The sequence below is a fragment of the Globicephala melas genome, chromosome X, assembly GCF_963455315.2.
Source record: "Globicephala melas chromosome X, mGloMel1.2, whole genome shotgun sequence".
Taxonomy (NCBI): Eukaryota; Metazoa; Chordata; class Mammalia; order Artiodactyla; family Delphinidae; genus Globicephala; species Globicephala melas.
This window is the reverse complement of record NC_083335.1, coordinates 118,822,773-118,849,249: the sequence shown is the minus strand read 5'-3', so window position 1 is coordinate 118,849,249 and position 26,477 is coordinate 118,822,773. Positions and strand designations below refer to the sequence as shown.

The following is a 26,477-nucleotide window of genomic DNA, read 5'->3' as shown; positions in this document are numbered from 1 at the left end:
CGTGGCTACCCTTGGCCGGGTCTTGCTATGTCAAGACGTCTTCTTAAAGCACTGAGCTAGCAGGAAATCAGGGAGGATTCTAAAGGCAGAACCCAGCACGGTCATGAGACGGTGGTCTCTGCATTTTGCTCTGAGGGTGTTGGAAAACCACGGTGGGCATCCATTACCCCCAGTCCCAAGGCTTGATTGGGGAGCTCCCAGGAGACCCTCCCCAAATAGGACTAGAACCCCCAAGGACCAAGTTTAAAAGTGAAGGAGAAGCTTGTCATAACCTTTAATGGAAAAGAATCTAAAAGCGAATATATACATGTATACGTATAACTGAATCACTTGGCTGTACACCTGAAACTAGCACCGTATTGTAAATCAGCTATATTTCAGTAAAAACATTTTTTAAAGTGAACGAGAAATGTCACCACTTCCGCCACCACGCCGGCCACCAAAGAAAGCCACGCCTGACGTGATGGGTGGTCCTTAAATGGCCAAGCAGCCGTGAACAACACGCCTCCACTCACTCCTAAGAAGCCTGGTTTATTCCACTGGGAAGAATCCCACAATGGCGTCGAGAAAGAGAACAAGAGGCTCATTTGGCAAAGAAAGAACCATACGGATAACAAGTCAAAAGGAACAGAGAAGAAGCCAAGAACCCAAAAAACACACAGCGCCCCTCCCCCCGCTCCGTATGTGGAGGTGATTCAGCCCCGGTGAGCCGCGGTCCCGAGGTCATGTTAGCGGGGCTGAGCCCGAAAGCCAGCCCTGTTGCCCCTGCGGCCACCCTAGCCCTTGCTGTGATTGCCACGCCCAGCTCTCCGAGCTCATTCTGGTGTCCACGGCCCCGCCTTCCCGGAACCATCAACGTCCCCCATTCTCCGAGGGGACAGAGTGCCCCCTCGGCAACCTTGGGGCACTCACTGGCCACGTGCTCTTGGGGGTGGCCGCCAGCTTCTCCACCTGAATCTCTGCCCCACGTTCCTTGGAGCCGTGCTTCCCATCCCCACATGCATCCGCTGTCCGTGTACATCTTCCCACGTAGGCGGTGCCCCCTGTGGAGCTGTGCATATGGCCCCGGGTACCAGCAGGTCAGCGTCTGCCTCAGAAACGCCAGAGTTGCCGTGTGCCTCTACGTCCTCTTCTCAGCCCTCCTGTCCGGTCCCCAATGCCCACGTAGCTGGGCACGTCCAAGAAGTCACCACGGCGTGGACAAAGGAACCCAGCGGTGGGAGCTGGCTTCCACAGTCTTGGCGGGTGGACAGAATTCATTTCTTCCTCACCTCAGGGTCACAGACGTTAGAAACAATGATCGCCAGAGCCCTGGAGGGGAGGGTGGATGCCGTCGATGACAGTGATTGCCCTAGGTTCTCCACCTCTGGGTCCTCCTCGGTGCAGAATTTGGGGGCCACTGACAGAACCCAGATTCTGACAAATACGTGTGCATCACTGAGTGTGTGTGTGTCTGTCTGTCTGTGGGGGTGTGTCAGTGAGAGAAGAGAGAGGAAGAAAGAGAGGAAACAGACAAAGACTCACGCATTAGTATAAGTTACAAGGAAGAATCTGACAGCCCCAAGAAACAACAGCTGATTGAGAAGCAGGCAGTGGCCTCGGGCTTGCTGAAGGGTCCCCCACTGTTTTCTTAATTACCGCCTCTCCCCAGTCAACAATATGCTATTGATGAAAGACGGAAGCCTGGGAGCCAGGAGACTGGAGGATTTGTCACATCATCAGCGCACCTGGTCGTTGTCAAGTCACTCGGCACACCTGGTCATTGTCAAGATTCCCTTTGAGCATCACCTCTGCTAAACTTACTGCTTTTCTTTGTCTTAATTACACACATTGAGAAACAAAGAAGTGGGCAGAGGCTTCACCCCCAGATGCGTTCAGCAGCCCACAGGTTAAGTTCCTACTTTTCTGTGCAAAACAAATGCCCCCAGCGAGGGTCCCCTGGCTTCAGGCCACCAGAGCCGAGCTGACTTTATTAGCCTTTTCACACCAGCCTGCGATCGGAGCCCAAGCTGAGTGAAATTCTGCATCCCGGGCATCTTGTCTGCATGGGTGGCAGGGTTCGCCCCTCGCCCACCCTCGTGCACGGGTGATGCGCCTCCTGTAGCTGTACATGCCTACAGCGTCCGTCACGGCTTCCACGCGCGGACAGGAGCCGCAAGAGCGCATGCAAGATACATGGGAGACTGACTCCCAGGTGGTGTCCGGGGCTGCAGACCTGGTGCCGGCGTCCTTGCAGGTTCTCCACGTCTGCAAAGGAGTGTGATGCTCCCAAATAGGAAGACCTGGGGAACATCCCGGGGAGGAGCCCCCAGGCTGACACGATCCAGGAGATAATGGTCCCCTGACACAAGCGCAGATGCCTGCCCGGTATTCAGGGAGGAGGACCCCTAAAAGCTGGGGTGGTTTAAGGGCAGGGTTAATGGAGGAGAAACTGAGCGGGTGTGGAAGGAAACCCCCAAGAGTTTTGGGGAGATGAGAAAGAAGTATTCGCTCAGGTCTGAGCCCGTGGGTTTGTTCCAAGGATGTTACACTTCGGGTGATGTGAACCCAGCCGGGTTCTGGCACCCATGTCACTCGCTGTCCTGGTCACAGGCTCTCCAGTGTTTGCAGCTCTGCCTGTTTGGGTCCTTTCTCTTGTTAGCAGCAATGTGCAGGGATGAATTATTTAGATTTCTGGGTCTGACCTTCTGACGTGGGGTCTCTCTGTCTCTCTCTGTCCCTCTCTCTGTCTCTGTCTCTCTCTCTCTCTCTCTCCTGACTCCCCATCTTATTTCACAAAGGGTTTAAGGAAAACCACCACTCCTCCCACACCATTTAAAAGCTGGTTCTTACATAGATCAATGAAACAGGATGGAAAGCCCAGAGATAAACCCACGCACCTATGGTCACCTTATCTTTGATAAAGGAGGCAAGAGTATACAATGGAGAAAAGACAGCCTCTTCAATAAGTGGTGCTGGGAAAACTGGACAGCTACATGTAAAAGAATAAAATTAGAACACTCCCTAACACCATACACAAAAATCAACTCAAAATGGATTAAAGACCTAAATGTAAGGCCAGACACTATAAAACTCTTAGAGGAAAACATAGGCAGCACACTCTATGACATAAATCACAGCAAGATCCTTTTTGACCCACCTCCTAGAGAAATGGAAATAAAAAGAAAAATAAACAAATGGGACCTAATGAAACGTCAAAGCTTTTGCACAGCAAAGGAAACTATAAACAAGATGAAAAGACAACCCTCAGAATGGGAGAAGATATTTGCAAATGAAGCAACTGACAAAGGATTAATCTCCAAAGTTTACAAGCAGCTCATGCAACTCAATAACAAAAAAACAAACAACCCAATCCAAAAATGGGTAGAAGACTGAAATAGACATTTCTCCAAAGAAGACATACAGACTGCCAACAAACACATGAAAGAATGCTCAACATCACTAATCATTAGAGAAGCAAATCAAAACTACAGTGAGGGGGCTTTCCTAGTGGCACAGTGGTTGAGAAGCTGCCTGCTAATGCAGGGGACATGGGTTCGAGCCCTGGTCTGGGAGGATCCCACATGCCACAGAGCAACTGGGCCCGTGAGCCACAACTACTGAGCTTGTGTGTCTGGAGCCTGTGCTCCACAACAGGAGAGAGGCCACGATAGTGAGAGGCCTGCGCACCGCAATGAAGAGTGGCCCCCGCTCGCCACAACTAGAGAAAGCCCTCGCACAGAAACGAAGACCCAACACAGCAAAAATAAATAATTAATTTAAAAAAAACCCTCCTACCCCCAACATCTTCTTTAAAAAAAAAAAAACTACAATGAGGTATCACCTCACACCAGTCAGGATGGCCATCATCAAAAAATCTACAAACAATAAATACTGGAGAGGGTGTGGAGAGAAGGGAACCCTCCTGCACTGTTGGTAGGAATGTAAATTGATAAAACCACTATGGAGAACAGTATGGAGGTTCCTTAAAAAACTACAAATAGAACTACCATATGACCCAGCCATCCCACTACTGCGTATATACCCTGAGAAAACCATAATTCAAAAAGAGTCATGTACCACAATGTTCATAGCAGCCCTATTTACAATAGTTAGGACATGGAAGCAACCTAAGATGAATGGATAAAGAAGATGTGGCACATACATACACTGGAATATTGCTCAGCCATAAAAAGAAATGCAATTGAGTTATTTGTAGTGAGGTGGATGGACCTAGAGTCTGTCATACAGAGTGAAGTAAGTCAGAAAGAGAAAGACAAATACCGTATGCTAACACATATATATGGAATCTAAAGAAAAAAACGGTCATGAAGAACCTAGGGGCAGGATGGGAATAAAGATGCAGACCTACTAGAAAATGGACTTGAGGACACAGGGAGGGGGAAGGGTAAGCTGGGACGAAGTGAGAGAGTGGCATGGACATATATACACTACCAAACGTAAAACCGATAGCTAGTGGGAAGCAGCCAGATAGCACAGGGAGATCAGCTGGGTGCTTTGTGACCACCTAGAGGGGTGGGATAGGGAGGGTGGGAGGGAGACGCAAGAGGGAGGGGATATGGGGATATATGTATACATAGAGCTGATTCACTTTGTTATACAGCAGAAATGAACACACCATTGTAAAGCAATTATACTCCAATAAAGATGTTAAAATTTTTCTTTAAAAAATAAAAAGTAAAAGCTGGTTCTTTCAGAATCTACAGGGGATGCAGTTGTGAAAACATTTTAAAAAGTTGCATTAAGTAGACAGTTTTTAGGAGCTGTTTTTTTCTTTTAAAAATATGGGGGTTTTATTTTTGTTGTTTGTTTGTTTTTTGAGGGGACCAGGTTCTCTTGGGCGCAGCTGGTGAGTTTTATGGAAAAACCACTCTGGTATGGCTACAGAGAATGGATTTGCCCCTGGGGGCAAGCACAGAGTGGGGAGACCTGCATAAACTTTGGGAAAACCTGGATTTGGGTGATGGAGGGACAGAGGGAGTTGGGAGAGATACAGCCAAGACTCTGGGTGAGTGTAGATGCTGAAGGGGTGGAGAAAGGCCACATTCAACTGTTAGCCTGGGATTCCTGGGGCCAGACAGGAAAGACAGGGATGGAGGGATTGGGGAGGATCTGGGGGTGGGACTTAGTGAATTCAATTATAGACATGGATTCAAGGACTATGTGGAAATTTCTGGCATCCCGTTGCCTATTTGTTGTCTGGCCACAGGAGAATGGTCTACCCATTACTCAGTCTTGGGTTCCATGCATAGACCATCAAGTGACCTTCCACAAGGGGGCCAAGGACACAATGGGGAAAGGACAGTCTTGTCAACAAACGGTGTTGGGAAAACTGGATATCCGCATGCCAAAGAATGAAACTGGACCCTTATCGCATGCCATACACAAAAATTAACTCAAAATGTAGTAAGACTTCAGCGTCCCATCTGAAAAGCCTAAAACACCTAAAAGAAAACGTACAGGAAGAGTTTCTTGGCAGCAGTGATTTCATAGATCTGACCCCAAAAGCACAGGCAACAAAAGCAAAAAATAGACAAATGGGATTGCAACAAACTAAAAACACTTCTGCATAGCAAGGGAAACAAAGCATACAGCAAAGAGACAGTGTCTCTGCAGAATGGGAGACAATATTTGCAATCTGCACATCTGATACTATCGAGCGTTTGGACAGAGGAGATGCCCTTTAAAAGCTTCGGTGACTGCAAAGTGGGTTGGGAGGTTCTGCCTTGTAACAGATGTTCTGGATTGCTGGTTTTTCTGACTCGAGCAATTTGTCTTAATTATGCAAGTAAATTAGCTCAATGTTACCTCTTACTGAAAGATGCAAGCTTTATTATTATGTGATTTCTAGTCCCCTAGGGGTGTAACGAGGGCTCTAGGAAATTGGTTGATTTTTCAGACGGTTGGTGGGATTTCGTTTATTCTCTGGAGAACCCTTCCCATCTGTGCTCCTATCTGGAACATTCAAATATTTTTTGTTGTCTACAGGGTACCCAGCACTCTTGAGGCAAACCTCCCAGCTCCCCTGAGCCACTGCCCAGGTTTTGCAAATCAGATTCTGTTTTGGAGAACCGTCTGGAGCTCTAAAGGGTTTTTTCATCTTTCATCTACTTTCCTTTAACATTCTCTGAACAGGCTTATGCCTGCACCAAAGTCACACTCAGGGAGCTTCTAATAGGCGACTTGGTGCGTTGTTTTTGTTGTAAATGAGTTTGGCAGACAGCAGGTTCATTTCCCCAGAGCTGTGCAGCTCATGGCCCTGCGTTTGCACGCACCCATCGCGGCACTGGAGAGTCATGGACAGAAGCCGCCATCCTCCTGCTTTCACAGAGAGAAGACGGTCCCTGCTGAGAGCCAACATTAGTCTGAGCACAGTAGAAAAACAAGGAGGTGGGCACCTTTCCAGGTAATTAAATCTGTGCCGAAAACTCCAAAACCTAATTGAGGCTGAAAACTCTGTTTTGGTTGTTATTTGTAATCAATCCACCCTGGCCTTTCCTGCCAACTTTGCGTATGGAGGCATACTCCCAAAATGTTCTGTCAGTTATTCCGAAAGGAAAAGGTCACTCTTTCAAAATTTTTATTTTTTTAGTTGAAGTATAGTTGCTGTACCATATTATATAAGTTACAGGTGTATAATACAGTGATTCACAACTTTTAAAGGTTATACTCCATTTGTAGTTATTATAAAATACTGGCTGTATTCCCTGTGTGTGCTGTACAATATATTCTAGCTTACTGATTTCACACATAGTAGTTTGTGCCGCTTACTCCCCTCCCCCATCTTGCCCCTCCCCCTTCCCTCTCCACACTGGGGACCACTGGTTTGTTCTCTATATCTGTGAGTCTGCTTCTTTTTAGTTATATTCACTAGTCTATTGTATTTTCTTAGATTCCCCATATAAGTGATATCCTATAGTATTTGTCTTTCTCTGTCTGACTTATTTCACTAACGTAATGCCCTCCAAGTCCATTCATGTTGCTGCAAATGGCAAATTTTCATTCTTTTTCATGGCTGAGTAGTACTCCGTTGTATATATGCACCACATCTTCTTTATCCATTCATCTGTTGATGGACACTTAGGTTGCTTCCACATCTTGGCTATTGTATAAATAATGCTGCTATGAACATTGGGGTGCATGTATCTTTTCAAACCAAAAATTTTAGCTTAAAGATCTAGAATTCTGCGTTTTATTTTTTTTCTAATCAAACATTACATGTATTTTTTAAGTTGGAATATAATTGCTTTACAATGTTATGTTAGTTTCTGCTGTACAATGAAGTGAATCAGCTGTATGTACACCTATATCCCCTCCCTCTTGGACCTCCCACACCCCATCCCACCCACCTAGGTCATCACAGGGCACCGAGCTGAGCTCCCTGTGCTATACTGCAGGTGCCCACTAGCTACCTGTTTTACACATGGTAGTGTATTTATGTCGATCCTAATCTCCCAGTTCATCCCACCCTCCCGTCTCTTGGACCTCCCACACCCCATCCCACCCAGTTAGGTCATCACAGGGCACGGAGCTGAGCTCCCTGTGCTATACTGCAGGTGCCCCCTAGCTACCTGTTTTACACATGGTAGTGTATTTATGTCGATCCTAATCTCCCGATTCATCCCACCCTCCCGTCTCTTGGACCTCCCACACCCCATCCCACCCAGTTAGGTCATCACAGGGCACGGAGCTGAGCTCCCTGTGCTATACTGCAGGTGCCCACTAGCTACCTGTTTTACACATGGTAGTGTATTTATGTCGATCCTAATCTCCCAGTTCATCCCACCCTCCCGTTTCCCCCCGTGTCAACACATTCGTTCTCTACATCTGCATCTCTATTCCTGCCCTGCCAATAGGTTCATCTGTATTCCTGCCCTGCCAATAGGTTCATCTGTATTCCTGCCCTGCCAATAGGTTCATCTGTACCATTTTTCTAGATTCCAAATATATGCGTTAATATATGATAATTTCTTTCTTTCTTCACTCTGTATGATGGACTCTAGGTCCATCCACATGTCTACAAATGACCCAATTTCATTCTTTTTATGGCTGAGTAATATTCTATTGTATATATGTACCACATCTTCTTTAACCATGCAACTGTCGATGGACATTTAGGTTGCTTCCATGACCTGGCTATTGTAAATAGTGCTACAGTGAACATTGGGGTGCATGTATCTTTTTGAATTATGGTTTTCTCTGGGTATATTATATGCCCAGAAGTGGGATTGCTGGGTCATATGGTAGCTCTGTTTTTAGGTTTTGAGGAAACTTCATACTGTTTTCCATACTGGCTGCACCAGCTTACATTCCCACAAACAGTGTGGGAGGGTTCCCTTTTCTCCACACCCTTCCCAGCATTTGTTGGTTGTAGATTTTCTGATGACGCCCGTTCTGACCGGCATGAGGGGATACCTCACTGTAGTTTTGATTTGCACTTCTCTAATAATTAGTGATGTTGAGCGTCTTTTCATGTGCCTTTTTGCCATCTGTATGTCGTCTTTGGAGAAATGTCTATTTAGGTCTTCTGCTCATTTATGGATTGGTTTTTTTTTTTGTTTTTTTAAATATTGAGCTTCATGAGCTGTTTGTACATTTTGGAGATTAATTCTTTGTCAGTTGCTTCATTTGCAAATATTTTCTCCCATTCTGAGGGTTGTCTTTACGTCTTGTTTATTTCCTTTGCTGTGCAAAAGCTTTTAAGTTAATTAGGTCCCATTTGTTTATTTTTATTTTCATTACTTCAGGAGGTGGATCAAAAAAGATCTTGCTGTGATTTATGTCAAAGAGTGTTTTTCCTATATTTTCCTCTAAGAGTTTTATAGTGTCTGGTCTTACATTTAGGTCCTTAATTCATTTTGAGTTTATTTTTGTGTATGGTCTTAGGGACTGTTCTAATTTCATTCTTTTACATGTAGCTGTCCAGTTTTCCCAGCACCACTTATTGAAGAGACTGTCTTTTCTCCATTGTATATTCTTGCCTTCTTTGTCATAGATTAGGTGACCGTATGTGCCTGGGTTTATCTCTGGGCTTTCTATCCTGTTCCATTGATCTATATTTCTGTGTTTGTGCCAGTACCATACTGTCTTGATTACTGTAGCTTTGTAGTATAGTCTGAAGTCAGGGAGCCTGATTCCTCCAACTTTGTTTTTCTTTCTCAAGATTGTTTGGCTATTCAGGGTCTTTTGTGTTTCCATACAAATTGTAACATTTTTTGTTCTACTTCTGTGAACAGTGCCATTGATAATTTGATAGGAATTGCATTGAATCTGTAGATTGCTTTGGATAGTATAGTCATTTTCACAATATAGATTCTTCCAATCCAAGAACATGGAATATCTCTCCATCTGTTTGTGTCATCTGTGAGTTCTTCCATCAGTGTTTTATAGTTTTCTGAGTACAGTTCTTTTGCCTGTGTAGGTAGGCTTATTCCTAGGTATTTTGTTCTTTTTGTTGCAATGGTAAATGGGATTGTTTCTTTAATTTCTCTTTCTGATCTTTTGTTTTGTTAGAGTATAGGAATGCAAGAGATTTCTGTGCATTAATTTTGTATCCTGCAGCTTTACCAAATTCATTGATTAGTTCTGGTAGTTTTCTGGTGGCACATTTAGGATTTTTTATGTATAGTATCATGTCATCTGCAAACAGTGACAATTTTCTTCTTTTGCAATTTGTATTCCTTTTATTTCTTTTTCTTCTCTGATTACTGTGGCTAGGACTTCCAAAACTATTTTGAATAATAGTGACAAGAGTGGACATCTTTGTCTTGTTCCTGATCATAGAGGAAATGCTTTCAGTTTTTGAGCTTAAACCATTGAGAATGATGTTTGCTGTGGGTTTGTCATATATCACCTTTATTGTGTTGAAGTAAGTTCCCTCTGTGCCCACTTTCTGGAGAGTTTTTAATCATAAATGGGTGTTGAATTTTGTCAAAAGTTTTTCCTGCATCTATTGAGATGGTCATATGGTTTTTATTCCTTAATTTGTTAATATGGTGTATCACATTGATTGATTTGTGTATATTGAAGAATCGTTTGCATCCCTGGGATAAATCCCACTTGATCATGGTGTATGATCCTTTTAATGTTTTGTTAGATCCTGTTTGCTAGTATTCTGTTGAGGATTTCTGCATCTATGTTCATCAGTGGTATTGGTCTGTAATTTTCTTTTTTTGTAGTATTTCTGTCTGGTTTTGATATCAGGGTGATGGTGGCCTCGTAGAATGAGTTTGTGAGTGTTCCTCCTTCTGCAATTTTTTGGAAGAGTTTGAGAAGGATGGGTGTTAGCTCTTCTCGAAATTTTGATAGACTTCACCTGTGAAGCCATCTGCTCCTGGACTTTTGCTTGTTGGAAGATTTTTAATGACAGTTTCAATTTCACTGCTTGTGATAGGTCTGTTTATATTTTCTGGTTCAGTTTTGAAGGTTATACCTTTCTAAGAATTTGTCCATTTCTTCCAGGTTATCCATTTTTATTGGCATAGAGCTGCTTGTAGTAGTCTCATCTGATCCTGTGTATTTCTGTCATGTCAGTTATAATGTCTCCTTTTTCATTTCTAATTTTATTGATTTGCATCTTCTCCCTTTTTTTTCTTGATGAGTCTGACTAAAGGTTTTCGATTTTGATAATCTTCTTCAAGGAGCAATTTTATTGATCTTTGCTGTTATTTTCTTCATTTCTATTTCATTTATGGGGTTTTTGTTGTTGTTGTTCTTTCTCTAGTTGCTTTAGTGTAAGGTTAGATTGTTTATTTGAGATTTTTCTTGTTTCTTGAGGTGAGGTTGAATTGCTATAAACTTCCCTCTTAGAGCTGCTTTTACTGCATCCCATAGGTTTTGGGTCATGATGTTTTCATTGTCATTTGTTTCTATGAATTTTTAAATTTCCTCTTTGATTTCTTCAGTGATTTATTGGTTATTTATTAGTGTATTGTTTAGTCTCCCTGTGTTTGTGTTTTTTACAGTTTTCTTCTTGTAATTGACTTCTAATGTCATAGCACTGTGGTCAGAAAAGATGCTTGATGATTTCAAATTTCTTAAATTTTCCAAGGCTTGATTTGTGACCCAAGATGTGATCTGTCCTGGAGAATGTTCCATGTGCACTTGAGAAGAAATTCCATTCTTTCAGGTGGAATGTCCTATAAATATGAATTGAATCTATCTGGTCTCTTGTGTCGTTTAAAGCTTGTGTTTCCTTATTTATTTTCTGTTTGGATAATCTCTCCATTGGTGTAAGTGAGGTGTTAAAGTCCCCTACTACTATTGTGTTACTGTCGATTTCCCCTTGTATGGATGTTAGCATTTGCCTTATGTATTGAGGTGCTCCTATGTTGGGTGCATAAATATTTATAATTGTCATATCTTCTCGGATTGATCCCTTGATCATTATGTAGTGTCCTTCCTTGCCTCTTGTAACAGTTTTTATTTTAACGTCTATTTTATCGGATAAAAGTATTGCTACTCCAGCTTTCTTTTGATTTCCATTTGCATGGAATATCTTTTTCCATCCCCTCACTTTCAGTCTGTATGTGTCCCTAGGTCTGAAGTGGGTCTCTTGTAGACAGCATATATATGGGTCTTATTTTTTTGTATCCATTCAGCCAGTCTAGGTCTTTTGGTTGGAGCATTTAACCCATTTACATTCAAGGTACTTAATTGATATATATGTTCCTATTACCATTTTCTTAATCGTTTTTGGCTTGTTTTTTTGGGTCTTCTCTTGTGTTTCCTGCCTAGAGAATTTCCTTTAGCATTTGTTGTAGAGCTGGTTTGGTGGTGCTGAAGTCTCTTAGCTTTTGCTTGTCTGAAAAGCTTTGATTTCTCCATCGAATCTGAATGAGATCCTTGCTGGGTAGAGTAATATTGGTTGTAGGTTCTTCCCTTTCATCACTTTAAATATGTCCTGCCACTCCCTCTGGCTTGCAGAGCTTCTGCTGAAAAATCAGCTGATAACCTTATGGGAGTTCCCTTGCTCAGGTGGAGGAAGACTTGGCTTGTGGGGCGGGTGAGCTTGCTCAGATGGGCACCCCTCCCAGTGCCCATGGAGGTGGGGACCGGTGGGTGGGGAAGGGGTGTGCAATGGTGGCCAGTCCCCTTGTGTGCCACTCTACAGTGGCCTTGCTTCTATGGTGGCTGAGGCTTCTTCTGCAAACCTTCCCATTTGTGGAGCTCCTTATTTCTGTCATTTCAGGCTGCCTTTTCACAGCCAACAGCTGTCCCATCCCTGGTCTGTTCTCCAGCACCCAGCTCCCCTCCACACCTGGAGACACACAACTCAGTCTGGGTTGCACAGGGCTGCAGCAAGGACCGTGCGTGCAGTTCTTACTTTGTCCTGCCTTCCACAGACATTTGATGTATTCCCCTCTGATCCCCTAGAGTCCCTTTCTGCCCCAGATGACTTCTCCACCATGACATTGCTTTTCTGAACATGGGAACCTCTCCCCACCTTCAGCTCCCTACCGGGGTGCTGGTCCCTTCCTTTTCCTCTTTTCTTTTTTTCTTTCTTTTGTCCTACCCAGTTGTGTGGGGATTTTTCTTGTCCTTTAAGGTGTCTGAGGTCTTCTGCTAGTGTTCAGCAGGTGATCTGTGAATACTGTTCCATTTGTAGATGTATTTTTGTATCCCTTGTATTCCCAGCATAACCCCTGGGGCTCAGTTTTGGTTTTGCCCCCCTCCACCTTTGCGTGAGGTCCACCCTCAGGCATCTGTTCCCCACCCAGGTGAGAGGGGGCAAAAGCAGGGCTGATTGGGGCATACTTTTAATTTAACTTTTAATTTAATTAACTCCGTCGAATCTGAATGAGATCCTTGCTGGGTAGCGTAATATTGGTTGTAGGTTTTTCCCTTCCATCACTTTAAATATGTCCTGCCACTCCCTCTGGCTTGCAGAGTTTCTGCTGAAAGATCAGCTGTTAACCTTATGGGGAGTCCCTTGTATGTTATTTGTTGCTTTTCCTTTGCTGCTTTTAATATTTTCTCTTTGAATTTAATTTTTGTTAGTTTGATTAATATGTGTCTTGGTGTGTTTCTCCTAGGGTTTATCTTGCATGGAACTCTCTGCACTTCCTGGACTTGATTAACTATTTTCTTTCCCATGCTAGGGAAGTTTTCCACTATAATCTCTTCAAATATTTTCTCAGACCCTTTCTTTTCCTCCTCTTCGTCTGAGACCCCTATCATTTGAATGTTGGTGCGTTTAGTGTTGTCCCAGAGGTCTCTGAGACTGTCCTCAGTTCTTTTCATCCTTTTTTTATTCTGCTCTGCAGCAGTTACTTCCACCATTTTAATCTTCCAGGTCACTTATCCGTTCTTCTGCCTCAGTTATTCTGCTCTTGATTCCTTCTAGAGTATTTTTCATTTAAGTTATTGTGTTGTTCATCTCTGTTTGTTTGTTCTTTAGTTCTTCTAGGTCCTTGTTAAACATTTGTTGTATTTTCTCAATCCGTGCCTCCATTCTCTTTCTGAGATTTTGCATCATCTTTACTATCATTTCTCTGAATTCTTTTTCAGGTAGGTTGCCTATTTCTTCTTCCTCTATTTGGTCTTGTAGGTTTTTACCTTGCTCCTTCATCTATAACATTTTTTTTGTCGTCTCATTTTTTTTGATGGGTCAGGCTGTATTCCTCTCTTATTGGTTGTTTGGCCTGAGGCCTCCAGCACTGGAGTTTGCAGGCAGTTGGATGGAGCCGGGTCTTGGTGCTGAGATGAGGACCTCCGGGAGACCTCACTTTGCTTAATATTCCCTGGGGTTTGAGGTTCTCTGTTAGTCCAGCAGTTTGTACATGGCACTCCCACCACAGGGGCTCAGGCCCAACCCCCAGCCTGGGAACCAAGATCCCGCAAGCCACATGGCGTGGCAAAAGAAAGGAAAAAAGGAACAAACGAAAAAGAGCAGAACAATAGCAATAAGAAATAAAATAAAATTAGAAACATAAAAAATATATTAGAAAAAGTGAAAATGAAAATGAAACAACAACAACAAAGCAAAACAGAACCACAACAGCGGGGGGGAAAAAAAGGCCGGAGGAGGCCCTGGGGGAGAGGGGGCTTAGACCCAGGACACACATGGCCAGAGGGGGCTCCAGAGGGCAGAGTTTCAGGCCCGGGATCCCAGCTGGCTCGCCAGGGCCGAGCAGGCAGGGGAGATGCTGGCCTTGTTCCCCTCTGATCCTCCAGTCCCCTGAAGGTCTCTCCCCGTCCCCGCTGATCCCCTCACCGTGAGTGGGCCTTTCTGAGGGTGGGAACCCCTCCCCTCTCCCAGCCATCCCTCAGGGACACCAGTCCCATCCCGCCTCCACATTTCATACCCCCACTCCTTCCCCTCCACATCCTTCCCAGTCATGCGGGGATTCCTCCCGTCTCCTTAGGGGTCTGAGGTCCCCCAGCAGTGCCTAGTAGGTGCCCTGGTTACGAGGAGATGCAAACTCCACATCCTCCTACTCTGCCATCTTCACCCCGCCCCCTACAATAGAATTCTGCATTTTAAATCACAAGAGGCATGCTTGGAAAATTATGACTAGGTCTTCCTGCTTTGATAAATGCTTGGACATTTTATGATTTTCACCCCTGGAGCCAAGCTAATCTGTTCCAGTTTTCTTAGAAATATTCCAATTTCTGATTTGCAAATGGAAAATCAGGCTAGCAATGCTTCTGCCTTTGGGTAAGAGAGATGGATATCAGGATGTCAGAATTTCCTCCAACCGTCCTTTTTCTCTGACTCTGGTTTTGAACTTGGAAAATGTAGCCCAAGACAAATAGGGAAATGTGAGTAAGAGTTAGTCAATTTATAAATTTTCAAAGTATCAGCAAAGGTAAATGAAAGAATCCGTTTCCAGCATGGGAAGCAGGCAGATTTTATGAAAGATTGGATGTAACTAGGATTAGTTTTATGAGATCTTTTGTGGTTAGTCCCCAACCATATTTTTATAAGTCAGTATGAAAATCTCCACCTGTCATGAACTGTGTTTTCCTGTGATAATTCCAAATGTACCTCCATTCAGGAAATCTCAGCTGTGGGTTGACACATATTATCCTGTCGTGGGATAGTGGAGGATCCTGCAGGAAGCAGTCGACATGTTTTCTAGTTTCCAGTCATCCCATCCTGGGTCACTCGCTGTTCTCTGCTGTATCTACACCAACCCAATATTAATGCCTGTAAGATACTCACTTTTAGGTAGAATTAGAAAAATACCCCCACAAATACAGGGAAAAGATCAGCATAAACCAGGAGTGGGTCAGGACTTGAATTCCACCAACTGCCACCCAAATGGAAAATTCCAAGGAGCATCAACCCCCTTGATTTTCAAATGCATTCTAATTTATTCTGCTTTCTGAAGAGCATGAGCAAGAATGAATCTTCTGGGCTTCCCTGGTGGCGCAGTGGTGGAGAGTCCGCCTGCCGATGCAGGGGACACGGGTTCGTGCCCCGGTCCGGGAAGATCCCACGTGCCGCGGAGCGGCTGCGCCCGTGAGCCACGGCCGCTGAGCCTGCGCGTCCAGAGCCTGTGCTCCACAGCAGGAGAGGCCACAGCAGTGAGAGGCCCGCGTACCGCAAAAAAAAACAAGATGAGCGTAAAGAGGAACTGGGCATACCCATTAAGATGGCCACTGTTTTTTAAAAATAGAAAATGACAAGTGTTGGCAAGGATGTAGGGAAGCGGGGGTCCCTGTGCACTGTTGGTGGGTATATAAATGGTGCAGCTGCTGCGGGAAACAGTGTGGCAGCGCCTCAAAAATTAAAAATAGAATTACCATAGGATCCAGCAATTCCAATTCTGGGTGTACACCTGAAAGAATTGAAAGTAGAGTCATGAAGAGAGATTTGCACACCCATGTTCATAGCAGCAGAATTCACAGCAGCTGAAATGTGCAAACAACCCCAGCGTCCATGGAGGGGTGAATGGATAAGTCAAATGTGGTCCATCCGTGCAAGGGAATATGATTCAGTCTTTAAAAAGGAAGGACATTCTGTCACAGGCTACAGCATGGGTGAACCTTGAGGACATGGTACTGAGTGAAATAAGCCAGACACAGAAGGACAAATACTGTTTGATTCCACTCCTATGAGGTCCTTGGAGGAGTCAGATTCACAGTGACAGAAAGTAGGGGCTGGGGGAGGGGAATGAGGTTTGAGTGTTTAATGGCGACACCTTCCGTTTTCCAAGAAGGATGAGTTCTGGAGATGGGTGATGGCGATGGTCGCAAAACCGTGTGGCTGTACTTAATGCCACTGAACCGTATGTTTTTAAATGGCTGAAATGACACTTTCTTTCCACCAATCCAGAGTGTTTTTTTTTTTAATTTTATATTGGAGTAAAGTTGATTTACAATGGTGTGTTAGTTTCAGGTGTACAGCAAAGTGAATCAGTTATACATATATGTATCCATTCTTTTTCAGATTTCTTTCCCATATAAGTTATTACAGAATATTGAGAGTTCCCTGTGCTCTACAGTAGGTCCTTGTTATCTGTTTCATAATAGTAGTGTGTATACGTCAGTCCCAAACTCCTAATTTATCACTCCCCTGACCCTCGATTTCCCTTTGGTAACCATAAGTTTGATTTCGAGTTCTGTGAATCTGTTTCTGTTTTCTAAATAAGTTCATTTGTATCATTTTTATTAGGTTCCACATATAAGTGATATCATATGATATTTGTCTTTCTCTTTCTGACTTACTTCGCTTAGTATGATCATCTCTAGGTCCATCCATGGTGCTGGAAATGGCATTATTTCATTCTTTTTATGGCTGAGTCATACTCCATTGTATGCATATACCACATCTTCTTTATCCATTCCTCTGTCCTTGGACACTTAGGTTGCTTCCATGTCTTGGATATTGGAAATAGTGCTGCTATGAACATAAGAGTGGATGCATCCTTTAGAATTATGGTTTTCTCTGGATATATGCCCAGGAGTGGGATTGCTGGATCATATGGTAGCCCTATGTTTAGTTTTTTAAGGAACCTCCATACTGTTCTCCATAGATGCTGCACCAGTTTACATCCACACCAACAGTGTAGGAGGATTCCCTTTTCTCCACACCCTCTCCAGCATTTGTTGTTTATAGACTTTTTGATGCCGGCCATTCTGACTGGTGTGAGATAATCAGGGAAGCCCAATAAAACTGCACAAGGCTCTTTGGAATTTACTGGTCAGTCCGTGGAAGGTGGAAGCTCCATCTCTCCTAGAAAAGGCGGGCTTGAATTCGCCCCATGCTCTATCTCAGCCTCTGTGAGGCTGCCCAGCGGCTGGGCAGAGGCAGCAAGGCCACCATACTCTCAGCCACGTAGAGTTTGCAAAGCTGTGATGGGTAAATAAGGATTCCCCTGCGTCAACTGGCCGGATGAATTGATTGTCACTTTTTCATCTCGGGAGCATTGAGGATAAAGGGCCTCATGATTCAAAGAGTGTGTTGTGGGGAAAGGGGCCAGACTGGGCAGATGACCAGGGCTCAAGAGGAAGAGGAGGAATTCTTGAGCCCAGATGGGGGGAGGGGGAGATGGAGTGGGTGTGCTTGTTTAAACTTAACAGAAACTTGTGTTGTAAGGGGTATTTTGAGAACTCCTACTCCTGGGGGAAGAAAAAAAAGACTTACATGTGTCTTTTAAAAAGTGGAGAAATCCAGTTTCATGAAAATGCCATTGCTTTGTGCAACCTTGCGTCTGCATTGAGCTCATGGAACCCCTGTGTATACCAGGGAGGGTGTCTCTGTGAGTAGATCTGGACGTGCCCCAGAAGTCTGATGAGGCGCCTGTCAGATCTCAGGTGTGTTCACGGGGAGACACGCTGGGACCCCAGAGGCACAGGCTGGGTAGGAAGGGGCGGTGGTAAGCAGGATTCCAAGGTGGCCTCAAGACTCCTGTTCCCTAGTGCATACACCCCGTGTAGTCTCCTCCCCTGGAGTGTGGGCAGGACTTGTGAGCCTGATAGGTGTCACTCCTGTGACAGTGTAGCTATGGGTTAACTTGAGTTCATCAGAAGATTATCCTGGGTGGGCCTGACCTAATCAGAGAAGTCCTTTAAAAGTAGAGGAATTCTTTTTTTTTTTCATTGTTTGTTGTTGTTTTTATTTTTTTATTTTCTTAATTGAAGTACAGTTGATTTACAACGTTGTATTAGTTTCAGGTGGACAGCAAAGTGATTCAGGTAAACATATATATGTATCCTTTTTCAGATTCTTTTCCCATTTGGGTTATTACAGAATATGAAGTGGAGTTCCCTGTGCTCTACAGTAGGTTCTTGTTGGTTATTTTATATACGGTAGTGTGTCTCTGTTAATCCCAAACTCCTAGTTTATCCCTCCCCCACCCATTCCCCTTTGGTAACCATAAGTTTGTTTTCCATGTCTCTGGGTTTATTTCTGTTTTGTACATAAGTTCATTTGTATCATTTTTTTAGATTTCACACATAAGTGATGTCATATGGTATTTGTCTTTCTCTTTCTGACTTACTTCACCTAGTCTGATCATCTCTAGGTCCATCCATGTTGCTGCCAATGGCATTAGTTCATTCTTTTTACGGCTGAGTACTATTCCATTGTATATATGTACCACATCTAAAAAGAAGGAGAATTCTGCCCACAAGAACGAAGTTGGAAAAGGAGCTCTCCCTTCCAGTGAAAATACAGACCTTAACAACTAGTTAAAATATGAAGTATGATCTACTCCACTCAGGGGGATTTCAACCCAATAGCCAGTAGGTGAAACGTCTAATATGCTCATCATGTGAATCTCCCTGAATCACGCAGCACGTATGAGTGTGCGTAGTCGATATAACAAGATGGCATGTGAGTGCGGAAGGATAATTATTTCACCTGCACAGTGTAGTGTCTCGATCTCACAGGGCTGGAGAAAATGATTCAGGGTTAAGCCCCACTGAGATCATTAGTCTGTCTCGGGGCAGGAATACTTCACAGTAGAGGAATATTGGGGAAATTTTACAACACATTCTGTCCACAAAGCAGGCATCACTCTTTTGGGTAAGGGGTGATGACCTCCCAGGTGGATCCTGGTAGTTGACTCTTTGACAGTCAAATAGGACAATTCTTCAGACGCAGGTGGCTCCCAAGATGAACCCACCTTCAACAAGTCTCCCACCTTCCCATCTGGTGGGGTCTTCTGGTGACAGATCATCTCCCTGTCAGATCGCGTCTGTGATTGGCCCTTGTCCCTTCCTGTTTTCTGGATATAAAAGAAACTTCAGGCACCAGTGGTCACCAACACATCAGTGTGATTATTTTAATAGATTTAGACAAACTCAAGTGGGACGGATGGTCCCAATCCCATTTTCTGACCAAAAGATGCTCAGAAGACTTGAGTCGTCAACTATAAATCATCCATGACTAATATCATTAATGGTGGGAGAACCCTTCACAGAGAGAAATAGGGTCGCTCACCAAAAGAAAGGCAGCGGCACTGCCTTTGGATAAGGCAAAACCAACAAAAGCCCACCACACCTCAGTGTCTTAGCTCAAGATGCCGTAACAAGATGCCAGAGGGTGGGTAGCTTAAACAAAAGTAATTGATGTTCTCACAGTTCTGGAAGCTAGATGTCCAAGATCGTGGTGTGTGCAGATTCAGTTCCTGGCGAGACTCTCTTCCTGGCTTACACACGGCATCCTTCTTGCTGTGTCCTCACATGGTAGAGAGAGAGATCTGGTCTCTTTCTCTTCTTATAAGGTCAGTAATCCCATCATGGGGGCTCCACCCTCAAGATCTCATCTACCTCTAATCACCTCCCAAACACCCACCTCCTAACACCATCCTGCTGGGGGGCAGGGCTTCCACACAGGAATTTGGGGTGAGGGACACAATTTAGTCCCTACAACTCATCCTGGTAAATAGCATCGTTCCGTTGCTCAAACCAAAAGGGAAGCTTGATTCTTCCTCCTTCCCCATATTTCATCCATTTTTAGGCTTCGCTCATTCTATCCATGACAGACATGTCCAGTTATCCCCATCATGGCAGCCACCAGCCCAGACCCAGACACATTCATGAACCTGGACCACAGCCTTAGTCTCCTAAGCATCCCACCTTTGGTCACCGTTCTCCCACTCCCACTCCAGGCAGCTGCGTCTCCAGCTCCACAGCCTCACCTCCGCCTGCACAGCCTTACCTCCAAGCCACAGACTCTAAACTCTCCCTCTCCCCACCGTATCCTACAGGACCCAGGGTGATCTTCTGGGGCCTCAGTCTCTCCATCTCAGCCCACTCTCTCACCTGCCCTCCTCATTTCAGGCACACCAAGCTTCTCTCTCTTCTTTAACCCACTGGTCCTCAATGGTCTCCTGTGCTCCTTTCCTGGGTGTTCATTCCTTCTTGGGCTTCAAGAGGAATGTCACCCCCTCAGAGAGACGTGCTTTGAGTTTTCCATTCACAGGGACCTCTCCCACCATCTGTTTACTTCCTCAAGACACATATCAGATCCTTTTTTTTTAATTTTTTAAATTTTATTTTATTTATTTATTTATTTTGGTTGCGTTGGGTCTTCGTTGCTGTGCACGGGCTCTCTAGTTGTGTCGAGAGGGGGCTACTCTTCGTTTCTTCGTTGCGGTGCATGGGCTTCTCATTGCGGTGGCTTCTCTTGTTGCGGAGCACAGGTTCTAGGCACACGGGCTTCAGTAGTTGTGGCACATGGGCTCAGTAGTTGTAGCTCACGTGCTCTAGAGCGCAGGCTCAGTAGTTGTGGCCCACGGGCTTAGTTTCTCTGCGGCGTATGGGATCTTCTTGGACCAGGGCTCGAACCTGTGTCCCCTGCATTGGCAGGTGGATTCTTAACCACGGCGCCACCAGGGAAATCCCCGTATCAGATTCTTTAGTTCTTCATTTCTTTTTTCTGGTCACCGTTTATCCCTCCTAGTACAATGGATGTTCCCTGGGAGCAGGGAGAGTTTCCAATGGGAGGCTGTCCACACCTCCCAGGACCTGCCTCACAAAGAAGCGAAATGTGTTAGGTGGATGAGAGAGGGGATGACCGTTCTCACCTGCCTCCCATCCCTACAAGCAGAATCTCCTCCCCCCAGGATGTCTTCCACCTTCTCCTCCCCTGAGGAGCTGCCCATCCCCCAAGGCTGACCCACAGAGCAGAATATTATCAAGACTGTGACTTACTCCTACATGTCCAAACTCCAATTAAAATGACTAGTAGGGGTTCAGAGAGGGAGAAATCAATGTCATGTCTAAAAAAACAGGAGCTGGGGCTTCCCTGGTGGCACAGGGAGTCCACCTGCCGATGCAGGGGACACGGGTTCGTGCCCCGGTCTGGGAAGATCCTACATGCTGCGGAGCGGCTGGGCCCATGAGCCATGACCGCTGAGCCTGCGCGTCCGGAGCCTGTGCTGCGCCACGGGAGAGGCCGCAGCAGTGAGAGGCCCGCGTTCCCCCCCAAAAAAAAAAAAAAAAAATGAGATTCAAAAGATTTATGAGATTCAGAGGAAACTGGAATATTTGATCCTAAGCAATAAACTGAGGTAAAATGGTCTGCATGCAATAGATAAACATGATTTGCTGAGTTTAAAGCACTAATGCAGGCACTTTGCACTGTGAGAAATCAAATTTGGGTGAAGTAGGAAACTGACGAGGAAAAAAAATCTTCCCAGCATGCAGAGGAAAGTTTAAAATGCTTAAGGGGGGGCTTCCCTGGCAGCGCAGTGGTTGAGAGTCCGCCTGTCGATGCAGAGGACACGGGTTCGTGCCCTGGTCTGGAAAGATCCCACGTGCCACGGAGCGGCTGGGCCCGTGAGCCATGGCCGCTGAGCCTGCGCGTCCAGATCCTGTGCTCCGCAACGGGAGAGGCCCGCGTACTGCCAAAAAAAAAAAAAAAAAAAGTGCTTAAGGGGAAAAAAAAGATCAATTTTGAGACATTAAGAAGAATCGCCAAAGCCAATCTGTGAAAAAGGATTTCCTACAAAGGAATATGGGATAGACGGACCAGAAGCACTAATTATAGAAATGATAGAAGGTAAATGTTTTAATCGAAAGAAATAGAAAAATGACTACATACTGACTTCTCAGTGAAAATTTGAAAGAAAACCAATTCTAGACATGCTCTGGTAGCATTGTCAAACAAGATAAAGAGTACTCTACAAGTGCTCATGGAAAGATAAAAATAACAGAAGAGCCAGTACTGGTCTGGCTTCATTTCATCTCAGCCACAAGAAATAACACAATGTTATTGGACCTCCAAGCACTGATGAGGGGAAAAATGTCATTATGAAAAATTCCAGGGCTTCCCTGGTGGTGCAGTGGTTGAGAGTCCGCCTGCCGATGCAGGGGACACGGGTTCGTGCCCCGGTCCGGGAAGATCCCACTTGCCGCGGAGCGGCTGGGCCCGTGAGCCATGGCCGCTGAGCCTGCGTCCAGAGCCTGCGCTCCGCAACGGGAGAGGCCGCAACAGTGAGAGGCCCGCGTACCGCAAAAAAAAAAAATAATAATTCCACAGTGAAACCATTATAAAATTATCTATTGCTCCCAAAGTAGTGTTAATTTTCAATACCGTTAATACAATTAACTATATTCTACTCGGTAACCGTGCAGTGCTGCAGACTCAGGTGGTGGAGAGGAAACCACTTTCTAAGTAAATGAATGAATCCTGCAGCCAGATAGATTTACCCCCTAAATCGAACATTTTTTGTGTTATGCAAATTATTTGCCTCCAGAGCAGTTAGAAAGTGTAAAGAGGGGATGATTCTTGATCCACACTTCAAAAAGACATCAAAAACCAGAAAGCAAAACAGATGAGGATTTTCAAAAGTTTTTCAAAAATCAGGTCATAGCCAAGTCATCCTTGTCTTCAAATCTATCAAGCCATGGAACAGGAATAAAATACCTTTAATAGGATTTTCTGATGATGACTAAATAATTTGTATAGTCTCCTCTGAGGGACAGAATCAACATGAGTTGACTGTAATGTGTTTGATCCTTTCCTCTGTAGATTAGTGCTCCTTAAAGAGGGGGACAAGTCTTCCCACATGAAAATGTGGAATTGAAAACCTTTCTAAGAATTAAAGTATTGGCTAAAATCCTCAACTGGTATGTGCTCCAAAGAAAAAGTTACAATTGTGTGGGAAGGAGATCTATCTAAGACGGGATATTTTAAGAACCGGGCATCCATGAATCTGCTGAAATGTTTTTTTCCTTTTCATCATTTCAGACACTCAGGAGAGTCACTCGACTTTCTGGAAGACCCTATTGGATACGCAGAAAATGGAAGTGGGATGGTCCAAATCCACAGAGACGCACTCCCGTGCCATCTGTGGAATCGCTGACTCCGTCCCTGGTGAGTGCCCTTGTGCGTGTCAGTAAATGGTGTGTGTATGCATGAGCTGCTTGGTGCAAAATATGATTCTTAACACTGACCTTGACCTACAGGTGTTGAGGGGATGAGGTAGGTAATCCCCTGCCATTATTAATCCTGGTGACCATCCTCTGCAGTGGGTCTTCCGAGACAGAGATTCAACTTAGAATTTCCCTGTGACATACTTTCTTGGGTCCAACTGGGACTCAGAACCAGGAGGGGGGGTACCATATGGCAGGGCCCCCTGAGGCCCATTTGGGTCTGAGTCATAGCTGGGTCAAGAGCAATTCAGCCAGTCCGTGGAGTCTTTGCTGCACATGAATTATATGTGAGAGTCAGGCACAAAATGAGAACAGAATGCAGTCAAATACTCGACCACGATATCTAGGATTTAAGCCCTGCTCAGGGCGCAGGGCACGTCTTAACTTGCAGCACCTTCACTACGGCCCTTGAAGGAAGACATCCTCTGGCCGATGTTTATAAATGAGAAAGTTGAGGCACAATGCTTGAGTCAGCGTCAAGGTCACACAGTTTGTAAACGTGGAAGAGTCGGGATGCTAATTCAGACAGGATCAGGTGCAGGAAAAGGAAATGACTTGTATCTAAGTGTTGGGGCCGATGGTTAATTTCCAAACGTGGTCACCATCTATTGGAAAACCCCTAAGGTCTAGCATTTGAGAGATGGAGGGCAGAAATTCCTTCTAGGGAAGGAATACCCAGACCCCCTGGTGGAGAGTCATCTGGGTTCTGCTGGGAAGTGCCCAGGGAAGTGGTCACAGAACGCTGTGTAGCAGCAGCCAAGGTTCTCACCTCCCTGGTATCTGACTTGAGGGTCTTCCACCGGGAAGCAGTAGGAGCTCCTCTTAATAGCAGAAGCTATGTCAGTAGTCGTTGTAGTGACAAAAATTGTCTCCTCGACCAGACTCTGTCAGGCTCCCCTAAATTCTTCAGTGAGGTCTGATTTTTGGACTTTTGTGTATATTTCTGCATTGTCCAATTTTAGCAAGAGCCACGCTTAGTCGGTTTAATCAGAACCCACCCCCTTCGTATCTGGTCATCTCCATGTCTGGTCAACTTCGTATCTGCTCATCTCAATATCTGATTAGATTCCTCATCCTGCACGCCCCACCCCCCAGGTGACGTCTAGTCACCCTTCCCTGTCTTCAGCAGGAATCCTGTGGGGTCAGTTTAGCCAGAATGCCCTCACCCCTAATTTTCCTGTTGGTAGTTTTCCATCCACTGACCCTCACCTGCTCCGTGGCTATAAATCCCCACTTGCCTGTGCTGCCTTTGCAGTTGAGTCTGGCTCTATACTGAGCTCTCTTTGCTCTGTTGCAATAGTCCTGAATCAAGTCTGTTTTTACCACTTTTTCTGTCCTGCTCTGGTTTTTCTTTAACAGTAATAGCAATAATAGCAGTAGTAGTTGTTGTTGTAGCAATGATTGGAGTAGGAGTAGCAGTCATAGTAACATTAGTAACAATCGTGGCAATAGTTGTATTAATAGTAACAATACTTGTAGTAGTTGTTATCCTAGCAGTAGTAACAAGAGTGGCAGTAGTTGTAGTAGCAAATTGTAGTAGCAAATTGTAGTAGCCATAGTAAAAATAGGGGCAATAATTGTTGTAGTAGCAATAATTGTAGTCATTGTAGTAGCAATGCTAGTTATAGTAGTATCGATAGTTGTTACAGAAGTTGTAGTTGCGATACTTGTAAAAATAGTTGTAGTAGTATTTGACGTAGTACCTATAGTTGTAGGAAGAGGAGGAGAAATAATTACAGAAGCAGCTTAGCAGTAGTAACAGCACTAGGTCTGGCAGTAATCACTGTCCTAGAACTAGATGTTGTAGTAATTGTAGTTGTAGCCACAGTAACAATTGTAACAGTAGTAACAGTGGTACTGGTAATTGTTATAATTGTAGTAGTAAATGTAATAGCTGTAGTAGCCATTGTAGTACCACTCATTGTTGTAATAATTGTCACTGTAGCACTAGTAATAATTATAGTAGTGTTTGTAATAGTCGTATTGTAGTGATTGTTAAAATTGTAGTCATAGACATAATAGCTGTAGTGATGGTTGTAGTAGCACTAAGTGTAATCACTGTAGTTGGGGCAGTAGCAATAATTGTAGTAGTGGTGGTAATAATAGTAGTGTTTGTAGCACGAGCAACGGTTGTAGTTGTGGTAGTAATAGGAGTTGTGATGCTAATAGTTGTAGCCGTCACTGTAGCTGTAGCAGTAATTGTAGTAGTTGTGATAGTAACAGCAGTAGCTGTCGTAGTCCTAGGAGTACCGTTTGGTGTCACAGCAGTAGCTGTAGCCACAGCAATAATGGTACTAGTGATCGTCGTCAGAATTGCTGTGCTTGTAATAATAGTAGCAGTTGTCGTGGCGCTAATTGCTGTAGTCACAATTGTAGCAGCAGTGGTAGCAGTAGTTGTAGTAAGCGTTACAGTTGTGAGAGTAACCCTAAGAGTTGTAGTAGTAATTATACCAGTACTGATTGCTGTAATAGTTACAGCACTGGTAATAATTATAGTAGTGTTTGTAACCATAGTAGTTGTAGTAGTTGTAACTGTAGCAGTAAATGTAATAGTTGTGGTGGTTGTAGGAGGGGTACCTTTTATAGCGGTAGCAACTGTTGTAGTTGTAGTAATAAGAGTTGTGACCGTAAGAGTTGTGGCAGTACCAATTGTAATAGCGGTGGGTGTAGCAGTAGCAAAAATGCTAGTAGCCGTGACAGTAGTAGCGACTACAGTAGTGGCAGTCATTGTTGGAGTCACTGGAATTGCTGTACTTGTAAGGATAATAACAGTAGCAGTTGTACACATTGCTGTAGTCATTATAGTGGTAGGAACTTTTGCAGCAGCAGTAGCAGTTGTAGCAGTAAACAGTACAGTCGTAGTAGTAAACCTCATGGTTGTGGAAGTAGTTACACCAGCACTAATCGCTGCAGTCACTGTAGCGGTAGTCACAATCGTAGCAGCAATGGTAGTAGTCGTTGTCGTAGTGGTAAATGCTACAGTTGTAGTAGTAAATGCGATAGTTGGAGTAGCAGTTACACTAGCACTAGTCGCGGTACTCATTGTGGTCGTGCAGTCGTCTGCACGCCGTCATCACTAACAACAGTCCCGCGTGTAAACTGTGCCGGGGGTCGGGTGCAGCCATAGGGGTTCTCACCAGCTG

General features: G+C 44.6%; 1 protein-coding gene across 16 annotated transcripts in view; it reads left to right on the top strand.

Moving 5' to 3' along the window:
* The window catches only part of DHRSX (dehydrogenase/reductase X-linked), a 368,637-nt gene that overhangs the window by 274,166 nt on the left and 67,994 nt on the right, over positions 1 to 26,477 (top strand). For all 16 annotated transcript variants that reach the window (XM_060291858.1, XM_060291849.1, XM_060291867.1 and 13 more), the window contains exon 10: positions 23,150 to 23,275. The gene's annotated coding sequence lies outside the window, so the exon portion shown is untranslated. The remainder of the gene's footprint in view (positions 1 to 23,149; positions 23,276 to 26,477) is intronic.